Genomic DNA, 18,867 nt, shown 5'->3' on the forward strand with positions numbered 1-18,867 from the left:
TGTGCCGAGCACAACAGTGACCACGAGCTTGCTTCAAAACCACGCCGGTGCCTGCGTACGAATTGGATCCACAGAGCCCTTGTTTTAGCCTCCTCGTCGGCCACAGTTCCATCATTCTTCATAAAATGGAACTTGTGCAAAGATATTCCTTCTGTCAAGTAGCCATTTTTGCAGCTGGCACCGTTCAGCCCTCCAGCAACACAGTGCTTGACACTGCGCTTTGTTTTGGTACTAGCCGCCATTGATCTGAACAAGGTGGAATGAGGTGAACTTTCCCCTTCTATGTCACGCATATCATTTGCATAAAATTTGCATGTCGCGAAAAATGTTTAACGGGACTTTTAGGACAAAATATCACCCAGACAATATCCCATTTTATTCACAAGGCTTAGAACTTTCAGAATCTGTCCTGGAAATGGTCAAATTCCTTTACTTTGTTTTCGTTTCATAAACCCTTTAAGTCTTTTTTGAACACTTCACCCTCTAAGAGCTCCAGTTGATTTTTGAGGGATAGTAGTAGTGCTATCTACTCTTCTAACCTACTTTTGTTTATGCTGTTGTTGCCCGAGTCAGGTTACAGGTGCATGCAACATTATTTTTCTTCACATTTTCAACATCCCTGTTCCCGTGTATGCTATGCTATGCAAAAATATAGAGATTACAAACATGACAAAAACGTGACCTACATTTAAGCACACACATTGTATACTATATGTATGTCTGTCTGTTACTCGTTCTCTAACACACACACACACACACACACACACACACACTCACACACACACACACACACACACACACACACACACACACACACACACACACAACTAGCTGTTGGACTGAGGGTGTGTACGGTGCACTTATTTAGTTTTTGACATGGGACAAATTGCAATAGTAATCATTCCAAGTTTTTAGTAATCCCTATGTAACCTGCAGGTGTTGGAGGTCTGGGCTAACTGTGTTTTTACGACTACGACTAGACCCGATTTTAGACCGGAGGGTTCCCAACACAGATGAGTAAGTAAAGGCAGACATGGGTTCAGGTCAAATAAATTATCTGTATTTATTAAACACAACCAACCATAAAAACAGGCTGATGCTCGTTCAGTTCTTTTGACTAATGACACTTAAACAGATCAAAAACTGAAAATAAATCAAAACTAAAAGGGCGACAACTGGTTAGGACAGGCCTAGCATCGCTCTGCTGAGATAAAAGAAACAGTGAGCTGCGAGGTTTCAAGAATGTTCATACAATACTATGTACATTGTAATACCATAAATGTTTCCATTATGCCAGAGTAGACCAAGTATGCAATATCAGAATCACACAAGGTTACACATGTCATGCAGAGTAACTTCAGAATCACTCAAGGTTACAAGAGTCATGCAATGTAACTTCAGAATCACATTTCGCGGTGATTTTCGAGCCAACGTATCGCTGCCCACCTCTGACCACTCGGTGAGTTTCATGTCTCTGCAAACGAAAGTGTAATGCCATTCTATGATCGATTGCTTGAGTGCTTCATTGGAGTCAATGTAAAGGTGGGGGTGCTGCAGTCTTGAATACCCAAATGCTGCGTTCAGCACCAAATGTCAAAATTGTGATGAGAACATCTGTACTTCACCCCAGAAGTAACACAAACAGGGCTTAATGTCTAAAATAGCGAACCACCACTTTAAGGTTACAGGAATCATGCAATGTAACTTCAAAATCACACAAGGTTACAAGAGTCATGCAATGTAACTTCAGAATCACTCAAGCTTACAGGAATCATGCAATGTAACTTCAAAATCACACAAAAAATGTTGAATCAATCATGCAGATCAGACATGGCTATGGTAAACATTAGTGTTAACGATGTACAAACAATGAGCACATATGAACAAAACAAATTTTACCTCTATGCAAACAACTGCTTGCCTGGCTCTTGCCCGACCTGTAGTTCCGCACAGCTTCGTGGGCTCCACTACTTGGTCTGGGAGCATGTAGCAGGACTCAACAAATTCCTTCAAAAACGTTTTCTGTTGATCTCTTTAAGCGTTAATATAGTTTACAATATGTCCCGTGATTCCTCAATGCGAGCTGCCATTCATATTGAAGCAATAAATGCTCTGCATTATTTTTTGAGTCCGGAAATTGAATCCTGCCACATGCTCCCAGACCGATGTGTGTGTTTGGACCGCAAAGAGCACACACAGAGGTCTGGTAGGAACCAGGCTAAACAACTGCGGCTTAAACAACCGTGCCTCCCCAATCTGCGTCCCCAGCCATCACAGGGAAAGCCCACTACAGCAGTTTCAACATCAAACAAGTTAGACATTGTAAAACGTGCACTTGTTACATTAAAATACACCAGAGCACAGATAAAACTATTAAAAAAACACACCTCCTGCAGCAAGGACCACAGCAGCACCGTTGACACACCACACCACACCAAAGTTCAAGCGTGCCTGCAGCGTCCTGAAGACGAAACCTTAGGGCAATGTCTCCCAACCTTTTTTGTCCTGCGTACCCCATTGGCAATTTTGTCATATGATGAGTACCCCTTCACTCATATTTGTTCCTATATCCCAATGTGACTACACGTCATACATTTCTTATTATTACATTTTTCCAAGTACCCCCTGAGGTGTGTACACGTACCCCTGGTTGGGAAACACTGCCTTAGGGCATTGACATCTACCCTAAAGCATTTTGCATGCTGCAGAAGTGAAACGCTTCCAATATAGCAGCGAGGACCGGGGCCAAAATGTGACAAAGCAGGGCTTGTGTGTGACCGGTCAGTCAGAGCCCTTTCTATGAATGAAATGCTAATTGGTGAGTAGCCATCGGCATGCTAGCCGGGGGTGTGTCAACAACAAGTAAAGCTATGGTGGCTCCAGGAGGACAATCGAAAAACAGTACTTGGTTACACATATGTATATCTTAATGACATACTGCCTATTCATATTTAGTGGAACATACTTTTTTCAAGGTCAAAGTTGGAGATTTCGCATTCATTTTTCCATAGGGAGACATACTTGGGGCGGAATTCTTAAGTCGTCACTAATTCTTAATTTGTCACATAAGTCTGTTTAACATGCACACTTTTTACGTGTTTTGATCTTGCTCGCATTCTCCTTTGAAACATGGGGCACCTAAGTCTCCACCCCTTCCGGGCGGCTCATGGGGCTAGGAAAGCCAAAACTTTGGGTTGTAATGGACTGATCAAGGCTATTTTCCGATCCACCTCGCATTCCGATCACACATATGCTGTGTGCTGGTTGACTTTACTTGGCAAGTGATTTTTGAGTTGTGTGCGTGCAAAAATATGTAATTATTTGGACCACACAACAGAAGTCGCATGTTCGACGTGCAGCCACTTAAGCCACGGAGCAGCAGTAGGGTTGGCTGTGCCTCGGTTCACGTCAAATATGTGAGGCGCACGTTGTAGTCTCTAACACAGTTTTGCACAAAAGTTAAAATAACCTTTCTTGCGTGCCGAAAATGAGTGGTCTCACGATGCAAATCCAAACCTTAAAAATGCACTGCCATCATACGTGAAATCCAGAGCACATGCTGAACGGGATGAGGATTTAGCTTGACTCGCTCCATTTACTCCCATTCAAAATTTTGAGTTTCTGCCCCACGGCTTGCAAGTAGAAAGGCGTGACTTAGGTGCCCCATTGCCATACACCTGGTGCTTAACTCCGAAAAACAGCGCGTAACTCAACATGGGCGTGATATATGCTTAATGGGGAATGAGTCTTCGCCGAGTTAAAGGACCAGGGCCTCGTTTCCGAAAGGGCCTTAAGTACTACTTAACGCTACGTGCTACTTAAGTTCACACGTAACACCATCGTAGAGCTCACGGAGCATTTCCCAAAGCCAACTTAGCAAAGAACCATCGCAGGTTGACATGTAACTCTAAGAGAACTCTACGAGTGATCTGGAGTAGTCTTAACGCGCTAAGATTGATCGTAACGGCATGGCACAGTGGAGACACCCACAGGATATGAAGGGAAAAGAAGAAACTTGCGCATAAGATTGCAGTTTTAAGACGCGAGTTGCATGGCACAGTGGAGACACCCACAGGAAAATAGGAAACTTGCGCTTCAAGTTGATGTTTTAAGACGGGAGTGTAAATATCATGACACCACAGTTGACACTGTAACGAAAATAAGAAGGTAACATTAATTGTGTAAGTGTATAAAATAAAAGCAATGTGTTTGGAAAATATTTTACAGGCAGTAAAATAGTTCAGCTGTGTTTGATAAATCAGGGCATTATTAAACTGTGATCAATCATAATTTGTGTGGGTGCTTCGTGAACAAGAACAAGGCATCCACACGCAAAATAAATAGGGGGCTTCGGCGACCAGAGACAAGAGTGGTGATGTCGGAAGGGCACTACCGAAACATAAAAAAAAAAAAAGAAAAACGGTCAGCGAGTCGTTGCGCACTCTTTCATTTTCAAGTAGGCCTACCCTAAGAAAGGGAAGGCGACGCAGAAAAGACACGACAGTTGTAGGCTAAGGGTAAACTATGACATAAAAAAGGCAGCGATGGGGATTCGTGTAGATTTTTTTGTTTTAATACCAGCAGACTGCCGTGCAAAATGTTCCTCACAGTTGTTAAAGCCTTGAGTCCGCGGTAGGCCTACTTTGTGCGCCGCTCCCAAAATGCGCATCCCAATTTGGAACTCCTAGGCCTACTTGTCTTCTTAACAGGACCAACACACAACCAAGGTCACACTTTAGACCTAATAATAACAAAAGGCCTTAATGCTTGTGCTAGTGTCAAAGACTATGGCTTTTCTGACCATTACTGCATTTTTTCTGATGTTTCTATGTACCCTCATGTTCAAAGGGAATCTGTTACAGTCAAAAAACGTATAATCAACTGTGAGACAGCCTCACTCTTTCAGCAAGCACTTTCAGAGATCCAAAGTCAAACCTCAGAGAGTGCAGATGATCTCATGGTTAATTTTAATTCAAGGATGACCCGTATTATGGATGTTATTGCCCCCGAAAAAATCAAAACAGTGGGACGTGAAAAAGCACCTTGGAGAAAGAATCCCACAGTTATATTGCTAAAGCAAGAATGCAGGAGGGCTGAAAGACAGTGGCGTAAATCCAAACTTGAAGTCCACTACCAAATCTATAAACACACACTCTCGAAATACAACCAAGAAATTTCTAAAGCTAGACAATCTTTTTTCTCTGACATAATTAACAGAAATATTAATAATGCACGTGTCCTGTTTGGCACTGTGGAAAAGCTAGCAAGGCCCCCAAATCTAATGCCCTCTGAGTTCCTCTCAGTCAGCAAATGCAATGAGTTCGCATCCTTTTTCAAAGGAAAGATTGAAAAAATACGTGCAAACATACTCACACATGTGCAACCGACCCAAGATTCAGACCAGCTTGCTATGGTGAAGTTAAATCCTAACCTCATGAGAAATTTTCATTTAGTTGATGTGGACATTCTTAATAGAACGGTACAAAGTCTTAGCTCCTCTACATCTGACTTAGATATTTTACCAACAGCCTTCTTCAAATCCATCTTAAATCTAATATCATCAGATGTACTTCAGATCATCAACACCTCACTACAAACAGGCATATTCCCAGGCTGTCTGAAAGAAGCAGTTGTGAAACCCTTACTGAAAAAGAACAACCTGGATGCACTGGTACTAAACAACTATAGGCCCATATCCAATTTACCATTCATGGGTAAAATAATAGAGAAAATTGTTTTTAACCAATTAACTGCTTTTCTAATGTCTAATAGCTATTTTGATAAGTTTCAATCAGGTTTCCGTGCCTACCACAGCACTGAAACAGCTCTTATTAAAGTTATGAATGACATAAGATTGAATTCTGATGCTGGCAAATCATCCGTCTTGGTACTTCTTGATTTGAGTGCTGCTTTCGATACAGTTAATCATTCTATATTACTACATAGACTGGAACACTGGGTTGGCTTTACGGGCATAGTGATCGACTGGTTAAAATCGTACTTACAACAAAGAAGTTTTTTTGTCGCCATTGGAAGACATACTTCATCACCAATGTCTCTGGATTGTGGGGTCCCCCAGGGCTCCATTCTGGGACCACTACTGTTCAATCTGTATATGTTGCCACTGGGACACATTATCGAGAATAACTCCATAAATTACCATAGCTATGCGGATGATACCCAGCTCTACTTATCTATGTCCCCAAATGACTATACCCCCCTTGAATCACTCTATCATTGCATGGACCAAATTAACAAATGGATGTCTCACAATTTCCTCCAGCTGAACACAGATAAAACTGAAGTAATTATATTTGGGAAAAGAGAGGAGAGACAAAAGATTGCTACTATCCTTGAAACGAAGGGACTGAAAGCAAGGGAAACAGTAAAAAATCTTGGGGTCCTCATTGACAGTGACCTAAACTTCAACAGTCACATGAAAGCTATTACTAAGTCTGCATTTTATCACATAAAAAACGTCTCTAAATTTAGGGGCCTGATGTCTAAACATGATCTGGAGAAGCTAATACATGCCTTTATTTCTAGTAAAGTTGATTACTGTAACAGTCTTTTTACTGGCCTCCCCAATAAAACCATTAAACAGCTTCAACTTGTACAAAACGCAGCTGCAAGGGTTCTTACAAGGACAAGGAAGTTCGACCACATTACTCCAATTTTAAGATCGCTGCATTGGCTCCCAGTAAGCTACAGAATTGATTTTAAGGCTATGCTACTTGTGTTTAAATCACTAAATGGAATGGGACCCACATATCTACTGGATATGTTTCAGCTGTATGCACCAACTAGGTCACTAAGGTCAACGGAGAAGAATTTGCTGGTGATTCCAAAAGTCAAAACAAAGTGTGGAGAGGCAGCCTTTAGCTTCTATGCTTCAAAGCTTTGGAACCAGCTTCCAGATGACATAAAAAATGCACCCACTATTGATAGCTTTAAATCTAGACTCAAGACAAAGCTGTTCTCAGATGCTTTCCCCTAGCTTAAATTACTTATTCTTATTATTTTTATTTTTTATTTAATTTGTTTTATTTTATTTTATTTTATTATTATTTTTACCTTATGTTTTATCTTAATGTTTTTAAATGCTTTTTGACTCTAATTCATTTCCTTCTTTCTTCCCTGTTTCCTTTCATTTACATTTGTGAACTTTGTGAAGCACATTGAGTTGCACCTGTGTATGAAATGCGCTATATAAATAAACTTGCCTTGCCTTGCCTTGCCTTGCCTTCTTAAATATTACGCACGGTAGCCAACTGCACGCGCTTTGTTTTAACAGCGTAGCTCATGGTTTTGCATGATTTCATTGTGTGTGTGCTTTTTATTTCATTTGCCAACAATAACTCCTGTCGATAGTTGCAAACTGCTACAAATGTAGTCCCACCCTTATAGAAAACAACTTTTGATACTGACACACGCTTTACATTTTGTAAATGGTTTAGCAGCATGACGGCGCAGTTCACTCCGAGGACACTTCAGCACCACATATGTGGACAGCGATCCTTAAGAGCGACGCTACGAATGATCTTAGAGGCTGTGCACGCGCGTGCATGTACGAGTGTCTTTGGGAAACAGTCGTAGGAAATCTAAGAACATTCGTAGGATCACTGGTTAACGACACACGTAAGGCTAAGAACCATCGTTATCGAGAAACGAGGCCCAGTTCAGTCAATTTCAACATGCAGTTGTAATGCTCACACTACCCTCGACTTGTCAGTACCTGAGGTTCTTTTTTTTCTTCTTCAGCCTTTTCCGAGATCTTGGTTGTATTGTAATGGGGGCAGCGCTTTGTTTACATTTCAAAAAAACATTTTTATTTATTCCCAAAAACATCCGAAAGGTTATATAACATCAGCAGACAACTAGCAAACAGCGCTTTTGGGAAAATATTTGGAGTAGGCCTTTGTTAATTTAAAAAAAATGTAAACAAACGCTGCCCCCATTAGAATACCTTATATGAATTCGAGACGATTCGTCTAATGAATTGCTGAGAGGGGACCATTCGAACAAAACCTTGGACCATTCGTAGAAGGCATGGAAAGGGATTAGCCGAAAAATGTGGCATCACCGGGTACTGACAATTCAAGGGTAGCATGAGCAATACAACAGCATATTGAAATTGACTGAACTAGTCCTTTAAGTAGTTGTGGCTACCAAGAAACCATGGAGCCTGGATTATCAGATCAACCATATGAAAACCTCTGCAGTCCATGGGAATCCGAAACCAAACTTTAGCTTTGAATTTCAAACCATGTGCCAAAAGTTTTTGTGCGGAACTATTTCAAAATCTAACCCCCTTTCCTTTTCACAAACACAAGGCGCGTACAGGAGGTCAGACAATGAGATGGAAACGTCATGTGCCACTTGAAGTCATGTCCGGGTTGATTGAAATAAATATCATTAAATATTTTGTTAAATGGAGTTTGGCATGTAGCCTAGACAATATCGGATATAAAGAACTCACTTAAAATCCTGGTTATGACATTGCATCTTAATTCCCACAGTAACAAACACATTGTTGTAAAGTTCTTGAATGAATGACCAGGACAACAAATGCAGTGAACTATTATTGCTTTACTTCATTCTCAAAACCCTGTTACAGATTCTGCTTTGCGCCTTCTGGTTTCCTTGTTTATCTGTCTTCCGCTTCCCCCCTTTCTAACTTGAACTTGCACTTAAACCTTGCACCACCTTGTGGCTAGAATTAACAATGAACATAACACTGTGAATCATGAACATTACAATTGTATTTGCTGACTTCTAAATGCGCATCTGCGCTTCTCTGTTAGCCGGGCTCCGCCCTACTGGTGATGCAACACCTTCGGCTAAGCTAAACACAGTAACACAGTAGGGCCAGGAGCTTGTGTTGTAACTTTTTATTAACCAACATTGCTAATTAACATTATTAGCTGGGCCAATAAAATAGTCTATAACCCAATTTAATTAATAAGACTTAATCTGGGCTATAACGCCAGTTGCACAAGGATAACCACTTACTATCTGACTTGTGTATGTTTTACCAATTTACTACTTAATACCTAATAATATAGAAGTACTTGGATATTAATTATCACTAGTACATACTTAGTTATTATTTAGTTCATTGGCCTCAATCAGCCATAAGCATACATTACCCATCTTTGTGAAGAACAGTGAAGGAAACAGAAGCCAGGAAATCACAGGAGAAGACGGATGCCATTGCCATTAAGATAGTTTATTAATACATTGCAAGTGAGAGAACATAGTAACTAAGTTATTACAATTAAGCATAACCCAAGTTCCTAACCATGGTGGCCAAATGCCCCATGTGTCCCTAAGTGAGAACGGCTTGTTCTGAGCCAGAGCATGAAGCCCTGCTCAGAACCTAACCTATCCTGTCCCAACCGTTCTCTCGAGCTGCATCTGAGAACAGTATTTAAACCCCACAAGTGTATTACATCATGTAACAAACATGGTCAAAGCATCAGTGCAGCAAGAAGATACACACAAACATGGTCAGCTCAGCCTCGAACTGGCTCTTTGTCAAATATGGTGATGGTCACTCCATGGTGTTGTATTGTCTAGACCTAGTGTCTCTGAATGTTGGGCCTACCCAACTCACTAACTTCAGCCCAAGTGGCTTTGTGATAAACGACACCTCTGTAGCTAAGTTTACGACAGGGCAGCTGTCTTTAGTGGACTCAGCGTTAGGCCCAAGAATTACACAGAAACCCTAACACAGTCACAGAACCACAGTTGAGAGTAAAATGAAGCTAGTTTACATACAATTGTTTACAAATAATTGTAAATATTAAAGAATAAATGTTGTCTCAAAACTCACAACACTTGTTCAAGTAGAATCTGAACACTTTGTCTGGAACCAATCAACTGAGCATTTCCAACCGTCCTGGGTAGAGGCATGTTCAAGGCAGTGACGTGGTTTAAGCAGACGTTCTATTGGGACTAAGAAATGTTTGGTTTAAACTTCGGCACAGCCCTCAACCAGTAGCAAGCCGAGGGACACGGGTTAACCAGGCCATTTGGAAACACTAATCGTTATTAGTCCTGGTCAGACCAGAATCGCGGTACATGATCTGAAGTCTATGAAAATCAGGCAACTTCTCTGTAGCCTACATGGCAGCAACGTGAAATTGGAAAGATGTGGACCTCAGCTGTCCGTCAGCATATAACACTTGCTTGTATGCTGAAGAATGAACAAGGATATCGATCGTCATCTTTCCATTACTGCTACAGGTAGCCAGATCAGCAGATACATCTAAGCCTATTTGTTGACGTCCATTTCACCCCGCATCCCCACATTCTAAGGCAAGTTTATTTGAATAGCTAATTTCATACACAGGTGCAGCTGAATGTGCTTCACAAAAAAAAGGAAATGAAGGAAAAAGGAAAAAAAGAAAGAAATTAGAGTCAAAGAAAATTAGACGATAAAACATGGTAAAAAAAATAAAAAATATAAATAAATAAATAAAATAAATAAATAATATAATATAATTTAAGCAAGGGGAAAGCATCTGTGTACAGCTTTGTCTTGAGTCTAGGAGTATACGAGTATGTCGGTTAACTTTACTTAATCTCACTGTAATTACCAGATTTAGGCTATCTAGATTCATCTATTTTACAATTGGCTCAAATATGTGCGCTACCAAAATAATGACTAAAAGTAAGTCTTGAGAGGAGGGTTTCTTAAGCCAGGTGGCACATGAGACCAGGGCTCATCTCCTTTTTTCCAAAATAAACAGTGCTATAAGTGGTACATGTAAAATACAGATACATCTATCAAACATTTAAACATCAAACATACAAACATAGATACATCTATCAAACATTTAAGATTGCTTCAATGATTCAGCATTTCTAATGGGGCTGGACATAGCAGTGGAGAGAGAGAGAAATAGAGAGAGTCAATCTGTCACTGACTTAAAAAAAGGACGGCAGCTCCTTTAAGTAAGCCAAGTAAAGCAGCTCTTTTTGTACCCTGGGAGAAGCTGCGCATGAGAGAACGCTACGCTACACACAAAATATCTACACTTGACTGTTATTCTCAGAATGCCAGAGTAGTCACAACTCGAAATTAATTCCTTTTGCTAAACTTTTTACCTCAAGCGGCAAGCGCTACATGTTTGCCGCCATGAGCAAGCATACCCGACCGCATTTAGCGTTTGACCGTCTTCAAAGTATCATCCTTCTGGTTGCACTGTACTGTTGCGATGGCAAAATAACTTGCCGCCCTTTTCCTTTTTGTCATCTCTGAAGCTTATAGATCTCATCTTGAAACACCAATGCAGTTTGAGTTGGGGGCTTTCAGCACCACTAGCACATGGACCACTGCTTCCACCTGAAACTACCTGGCCGTCTAATGACCCATCACTCTGTTGCACCCAATAGCGGCATGGGTCGCCATATCTCTGAATAAACCGTGGAATCTCTCATATCATAAAGAAAACAGCCAGTTCAAAATGTTTTTTAATTAATGCTACCAATTTGTAGTATATTGAAATATTAAACCAATCAATGTAGATTTCCGATACATTAAAAAATGCAAATGACCATTACTATTGCAATTCGTCCCACTTTTTCAGCTTGTTTGACTGGTCTATAAGGCTGTTAGCAGGGTTGGCTATCCTGATGACACAGACACCCAACTACACTGCTGCAGACCCCTCAGTCTCCCCAGGCTGTGCAGCTGGAGCAGAGGCATGACAGTACTACCAATCAAAACCGCAGTAAAGAGAAGAAAGCCTATAATGCATTGCTTCACCAGGTCAAATACTGGCACTGAGCTCCAGAAAGGACTAAGAACCATGAAAGGCAGGTAGCACACTAAGGTCATGACCAGACTGATGGTGATGGTCTGCAGAGCTCTCTGCTTCTGTGGGTGGACGCCACTCCTTCCGGAAGGGTCTGGCTTCCTCAAAGTGTACAGCACAGCAAGGTCACAGATGACAATGGTTGGAATGGTTAGGATGTACAAAGTTGAAATAAATTGTAAATTATTTTGTGGTGACCCAAAATGATATACAATGCCAGTGCACAGTGTTAAACCCCACACTATTGTACATGATAGCAGTCTGTATCTCGAGCCCTTCATGTTCATGTACGTAATGGGGTACACCACAGCCATGAAACAATCCACACAAATACACATCATGAACAGGGGCCTTCCAATCGTGCTCAGATTGGACATGAAGATAGTAAATGTTAAGTAAACCTGATTCCACCACGCAAAGTAATTGAGCAGGCCCGGTATTACAAAAGCATTGAAGATCAGATCCATGGCAGTGAGGTTGAGCATGTAGACGTCGTTGGTCATGCCACTTCGCTGCCTCTGAATGAGCACCCACAGGAGCCACACACTGGCAGGCAAACCCACACAGCCACAGAGTACACTGACTGCACCCCATATCCTCTCACCAGTCGGCATCTCAGTACACAAGTCAAAATATCCGGTGCTGTTGGTGATGCTTGAGGAGGCAGGGCTTGTGGTCATTGTGACACCTAAAAGTAATGTTGCACGGATAGAATGTGAATCACTTGTCTGCACCATGATAGAAGATGTGATTACAAAAGTACTCTGGCCATCTCTGGGTTTCGATGTTATGAAAGTAAGCTGCCCTGGCTGTTTTATAAGTTATGCACAAAGTTAGTAGCCTAGTAATCCAGCGGCACCCGCTGGACGCCAATTTTTTTTTGGCTGCGAGTGGTCTGGCCACGTCTGAGGGAGTGACGACGAAGCTCACAACGTTGGGAAAGCACATCAATGAGAAAGATAGCGCTGATTGGTCAGAGCGCCGGCCTATAGGCACATGGTTGGGAAGACCACGGGTTGTTCTCATCAACAACCTTCGGATGTACTGGTCATCGGGGCCAGGCTAAATTACACATCCAATCTCACATTTAGGCTGGTTTACCAGGCTACAAAGTTAGTTAAATGTTTTAGCGGCTAACGTGTGAAGCCAAAAACAAAGTGTTACTAAAAAAAAGGATTCAGAGTGCTGTTTTTTTCTGACCACGTGGTCCTGAATTGTGATGAACAAAGAGACTAGAGGGCAAGTGACACCCAATTCTTACCGATACAATTACACTTAATTAAAATATAAATTCTTAGAATATAGATGATCCACCGTAAAACCAATCCATAATCTATTTTTTAATCTAGTGCACTATACCACACATTGACAAGCAAGCTATAATTCAAATACTTTAGGCCTATGTATTTGTGTGCTACCCATGATCTGGCCTAATATGAGTAATGTGACCAGTTTAAAATGAGCAAAACAGCTGACTTTAACCTTTTGATTACAGATATTTATTTTTTCCCAGGGTTACAAATTGTCTTCAAAAACATCTCATGACTGCATTACCTGAAAATCCCCCAGTGTATTTGAAATAGACACCTGTTCATCAGTCATTCAGCCTCACCTGTTGTCTCCAGCATCTACATCTCCTGCTGACTGTATGCTGTACTCCTAATCATACAGAATAAGTAGACTGGGGAAAAAAGTAATTGAGCACACCTGTGCACACCCTGAGTGAGCACAATGCAATTTTATTTGAATAGCCATATATTAGCCATTTGTAAGTGTCAAAGGCTAATATGCACATTTGCATTTTTTCCACTGCTCACTTCACGCACATGTTGACATGGCGCATTCCAATATGCAACCTTGTGTCCTCCACTTGTGTTTGTGGCCACGTATCAGGAAGTAATACGTTGTGACGACATCACTGACAACAGCATATTTCAATATCCTGCAAATGCTCAATTGTAAAGTCATTTTCTCATTTGAAAACTGGATGGTGAATGAAGAATAGTCCCCCAAAAATTATTGTAGCTAGGCTGACAGCAGGGAAACTTAATTGTTTTCTCCATGGAGGCGGGGCGTCAACAAAACCTGAGGCCAGAAGCACAAGTGGACGCATATTGGAACGTACCCATAGTAGCATGCAGAGAGAGGTCTTGGGTGGGTTTTTTTGCCCTCAACTGTGCCTGCAAGGCACATCACCCATACAGGGTTAGTAATGTAAAATTATTATAGTGTAAGATTCTCATAGAAGGTTTAAAGTGATACTCCTGCATTTCTCCTGACATTGGACCCTTTTTCCTACTTAAGGCGGGCATACTTTGTGCAACATTTTCAATCACGGGTATTGAGCTCCTCACACTGAGCGATAGAATTGCACGGTTTATTGGTTCACATCTCATGACTCACGTCCTTACACTGTAAGAGCCAAGGGTCGGATGTGAGCAGAAAGCGTTACCTCAGGTAGAGACGAGGGTGCGCTCTAGAGCGAATCGCACTGCCCTGTCAATTTGTGCATGTGTAGTGTCAAATCGGGTCGTAGCACTGCTTCAATGTGCGATTTACTCACAAGGGGCAACCAGATTTCAAACAGTTTTGATTTTCATGCAACCCTATGATTGCAGATCACAAGCTAGCCGTGAGGTGAAATTGCTTGTTGTTTCCCCATGTAGGCCTACACTACATGATGCGAGATTCACAATTCAAGATTCAAGATTCTTTTTAATTTAATGGTCCCGAAGGAAATGTGTCTTGGACATACATAGAAATGACATAGAAGACACAAATCACCAGAAATTAAACCCCATTGAAAATGAATGGGGTTTTATTTCTGGTAAGTTAGAATTAAACTGGTGAGTTAACACCAAAACGTGGCATGGAATTCTACAGGGTATATTGAAGAGTGAAGTGTGGGTCACCAGGTCAACAAACAAGAACAGCTGACAGCAAAGCATCAAGGATAGCTGGGCTTCCATACTGTAACTCCCATGTATTGTTTCTGCCATTGACTTTAATGTTAAACACATCATGGCAGTTATTAAGACAGAGAGAGTACCAACCAAGTATTGAACGTTGCATGATATGTAGATAGTACCACATTTCAACTGATTTGATGTGACCTGAATTTTGCTGAAGAAAATCGTGATTTTATCACAATATTCTAATGATGTGAATTCCACAGTTAATGTTTTTTGAGCTGGAAGCCCAAAATATGCAAAAATAAACAATTGAAAGATTGGAATAGTTCAAAAACTGGACCATGAATCTATAATCCATGACAGTTTAACATTATTGATGGAATTATGGAAATAAATCAACTTTTTCATGCTATTCTAATGAAGTGGCCTGGAGCTGTATTGCTTGGAGGGTGGGGTAGTCCCACACCCCCACTACCTTCAGTGCAGAGCACGTCAGTCTGTCTATTTGGGACTTCACTCTTACTGTCAGGTTTTCAAACCACACAGTGATTACATAGCGTATTACACTCTCAACAACAGCACAGTAAAAAAGTAATATTATCCTCTGTTGAACAGCAAACACCCTGAGTCTACGTAAAAAGTGTAGTCTCAGTTGGATTCTAGTACACACATTATTAACATGAACATGAACAGGACAGATAATTATCAACGTACACTCCCAAATGCACCTGAGTAATATTGGTATTACCAATGAGTAATGGGGTGTGGTCCCCTACATTACTAGGGTCAAATACCATTTACTCTGTTTTCTTGGTGTTGACCTCCGATTGACCAAGAAAGCGGCCAGATGTGATGGCTGTTTGCTTCTCTTACACACTCTCTGATAAAGGCCCATCAACTTGCCAATCAAGGTGTGGATGGAGGACCATCAGATCAATAATCTGACATGGTCAGTCCAAACTCCAGGCCCTTACCCCCTTGAAAACTTCTGGAGTATGATCTGGAGGAAGCTGGAAGGTCACAAGCCATCAACCCAAGCTCAGCAACTTCAATTCTTGCACGAGACCTAAAATGAAGTCACCCAAGAACAATGTGAAGGAGTAATGGAACGCATACCAAAATGCATGCAAGCTGTGACTACAAATCGGGCTTATGTCACCAAATATTGATTTCTGAATTCTTAGAATATAGATGATCTGAATTCTCAGAATTCAGAATTCTGAAAGTTAATACATTACTATTATGTTGTTTTAAAGTTAATATCATCTTGTTTTGTTGCCTTTTTTTGTGTTATTTTGACCATTTTGAGATTTTCAGCAAATAAATGATCTAAATGACAATATTTTCTTTCGAAAATCGGAGGAAATGTTGGTGGTAGTTTATAGAATGAAATGACAATGTTTGTTTTACTCAAACCCATACCTATCCATCACAAAATCAGACAAACTGAACATTTGTAAGTGGTCTCTCAATATTTGCAGCGGCTGCATTTTGCTACAATACCTATTGTACCAAATGCACAAATGCGGGCCCCAGCTTATAAGTTTGTATTTAGCTTCTTATGGGGACCTTTTCTCTCCACACTAATATACCTTTTTCATGACATGTAACTAAAGTCTAAATCAGGGCTATTCAAATGGAGGCCCTGGGGCCAGAATGTGGCCCTTGGTTGGTAAGGTTCTGGCCCCCCTTAAGGTCAGACCAAAATGAAAACAAAAATGTGTATCTGTGGCCGTGCATAATTTGCAATCACTAACACTTCAGGTTGGGGATCATGTCTCTACTATGTATTCACATAAGATTGAAAACTTATCTAAAACACTGTCATAAATAGACCATCCTAAGGCTTCTCAGAAATAGACAAGTGAATATCTGTCCTGTCTGGAAAGCTATCCACTTGTTTCGCACCCCTAACCTTGGACAGCGTGCTGCTCGCAGTTATACAGAGTCTATGTTTTGCCCCTTCACTGGAGGGAAGTAGTAAAACTTGGTGACTTAATTGAATAACCCTGGTCTAAATGATGGTGTGAAGAGAAATAAAGCATTCATTCATTCATAAATCATTCATTCATTCAAGGCTGTAGGGCTGATAGGCATTTCTACCCACATAATAAATGTAACCGAGTGGACATTGTGTGTCTCAGATAATGATGATCAATTTTGAGCTATATTCCCACTACGCCACTAGAGAGAGATGTTTTCCGCTCTATAAAATTAATGCACAAGGCACACAGATTTGTTTTTTGGAGGCAGAGACAGGATGCAAGGGAGCAGTCTCTTTTCTGTAATTATTCTCAGCGCTTATGAACGACAAAATATCTAAAATTGGTAGATAATCAAAAACAGCGTTGAAGACAGTCATGTATGGATGGAATAACATGAAAATACAATAAACAAAACAACAGACAACATAACAACAACCTTCATCTCCACCTCAACTGTGCATGTTCCCTCCACGTTTTTGTCATCTGCAGTCCCGAAACAAGTGTAAGCACAGTGTAAGCACTTTGCTCGACCGTCGGCTCATATAGTGTGAGGGCATGAGATGTGAGATGTGAACTTTTACATTGTGGAATTCCCTCGTGCAGTGTGAACAGGAGCTTAATACCCACGACTGAGAAGATTGCACAGTGTACGACCGACTTTAGAGCTTCGAATATAAAACACAGGGCAAAGTAATCACCCCAATACACAGCAAACATCTTAGCTATACATGATTTTTGTTTTGTTTATAAACACAGTGTTGAGAGGAGGGGCAGCACACTGGCAGCCAACCACATGAGCTAATTTTTTGACCGACAGCGGTTTCCAACAATCAGAGGTTGAGTTGTGCGCGGCCAGGGTCGCGGCAAAAGAAAAATTACACCCAACTACACTTCTGCAAGCCTCTCAGTCTCCCCAGGCTCTGCAGTTGGAGCAGAGGCATGACAATACCACCAAGCAAAGGTGCAGTACGGAGAAGAAAGCCTAGAATGCACATCTTCACCAGGGGCCTACTGGGTATTGAGCTCCAGAAAGGGCTAACAACCATTATGGGCAGGTAGACCACCAAGGTCATGACCAGACTGATGGAGATAGTCTCCAGAGCTGTCTGCTTCTGTGGATGGACGCCACTCCTTCCGGAAGGATCTGGCTTTCTCAAAGTGTACAGGACAGCAAGGTCACAGACGACAATGGTTGGAATGGCAAGGATGTACAAAGCTGAAATAAATGGTACATACCATTGTGACACTAAATTATAGACAATAGCAGTGCTCAGTGTTAAACCCCACACTACCGTACAGGATAGCGGTCTGTATCTCGAGCGCTTCATGTTCATGTACGTAAAGGGGTACACCACAGCCACGAAACAATCGACACAAATACACATCATGAACAGGGGCCTTCCAGTCATGCTCAAAGTGAACAGAAAGTTATCAAATGAAGAGTAAATGTGATTCCTCCACACAAAGTAATTGAGCATGCCTGGTATTGCAAAAGTATTGAAGATCAAATCCATGGCAGTGAGGTTGAGCATGTAGACGTCGTTGGTCATGCCACTGCGCTGCCTCTGAATGAGCACGCACAGGAGCCACACGCTGGCAGGCAAACCCACACAGCCACAGAGTACACTGACTGTACCCCATATCATGACACTAGCTGGCATCTCAGCACAGATGTGGTCAAATTCCCCAGTGTTGTTGGTGGTGAAGTTTGAAGACACAAGGCTCGTGGTCGTCGTGGTCATCGTGGTCAGCTAAAAGTTCAAATCTCAATCACTTGTCTGGTAGAAAATGTTGAACAGGATCAGAACTAGCCTGGTGAACCAGCGCCACCCGCTGGACGGCAAAATGTTTTGTCTACGGGTGGGTCTGGCCTCGCATAATGATTCAATGAAGCCAGAATGCCATGGATCTGGCAAACCAATTACAATGCAAAGATGTGTTTTGAATCAAAGCGGGCAGGGTTTTGAGGGAAGGTTGTTCTCATCAACAATCTTCGAATGTATTATGCATCGAGGCCAGACTAAATTAGACATCCACATTTAGTCTGGTTTATCAGGCTAGATCAGAACTGTACTCTTGCCATATCTGGGTTTGATGTCCTGGAAGTACCGGTATTGCAGTGTGTTCACAAATGTATTGTTGTCCTAT

Source organism: Engraulis encrasicolus, chromosome 17 (genome assembly GCF_034702125.1).
Source record: "Engraulis encrasicolus isolate BLACKSEA-1 chromosome 17, IST_EnEncr_1.0, whole genome shotgun sequence".
NCBI classification, from domain to species: Eukaryota; Metazoa; Chordata; class Actinopteri; order Clupeiformes; family Engraulidae; genus Engraulis; species Engraulis encrasicolus.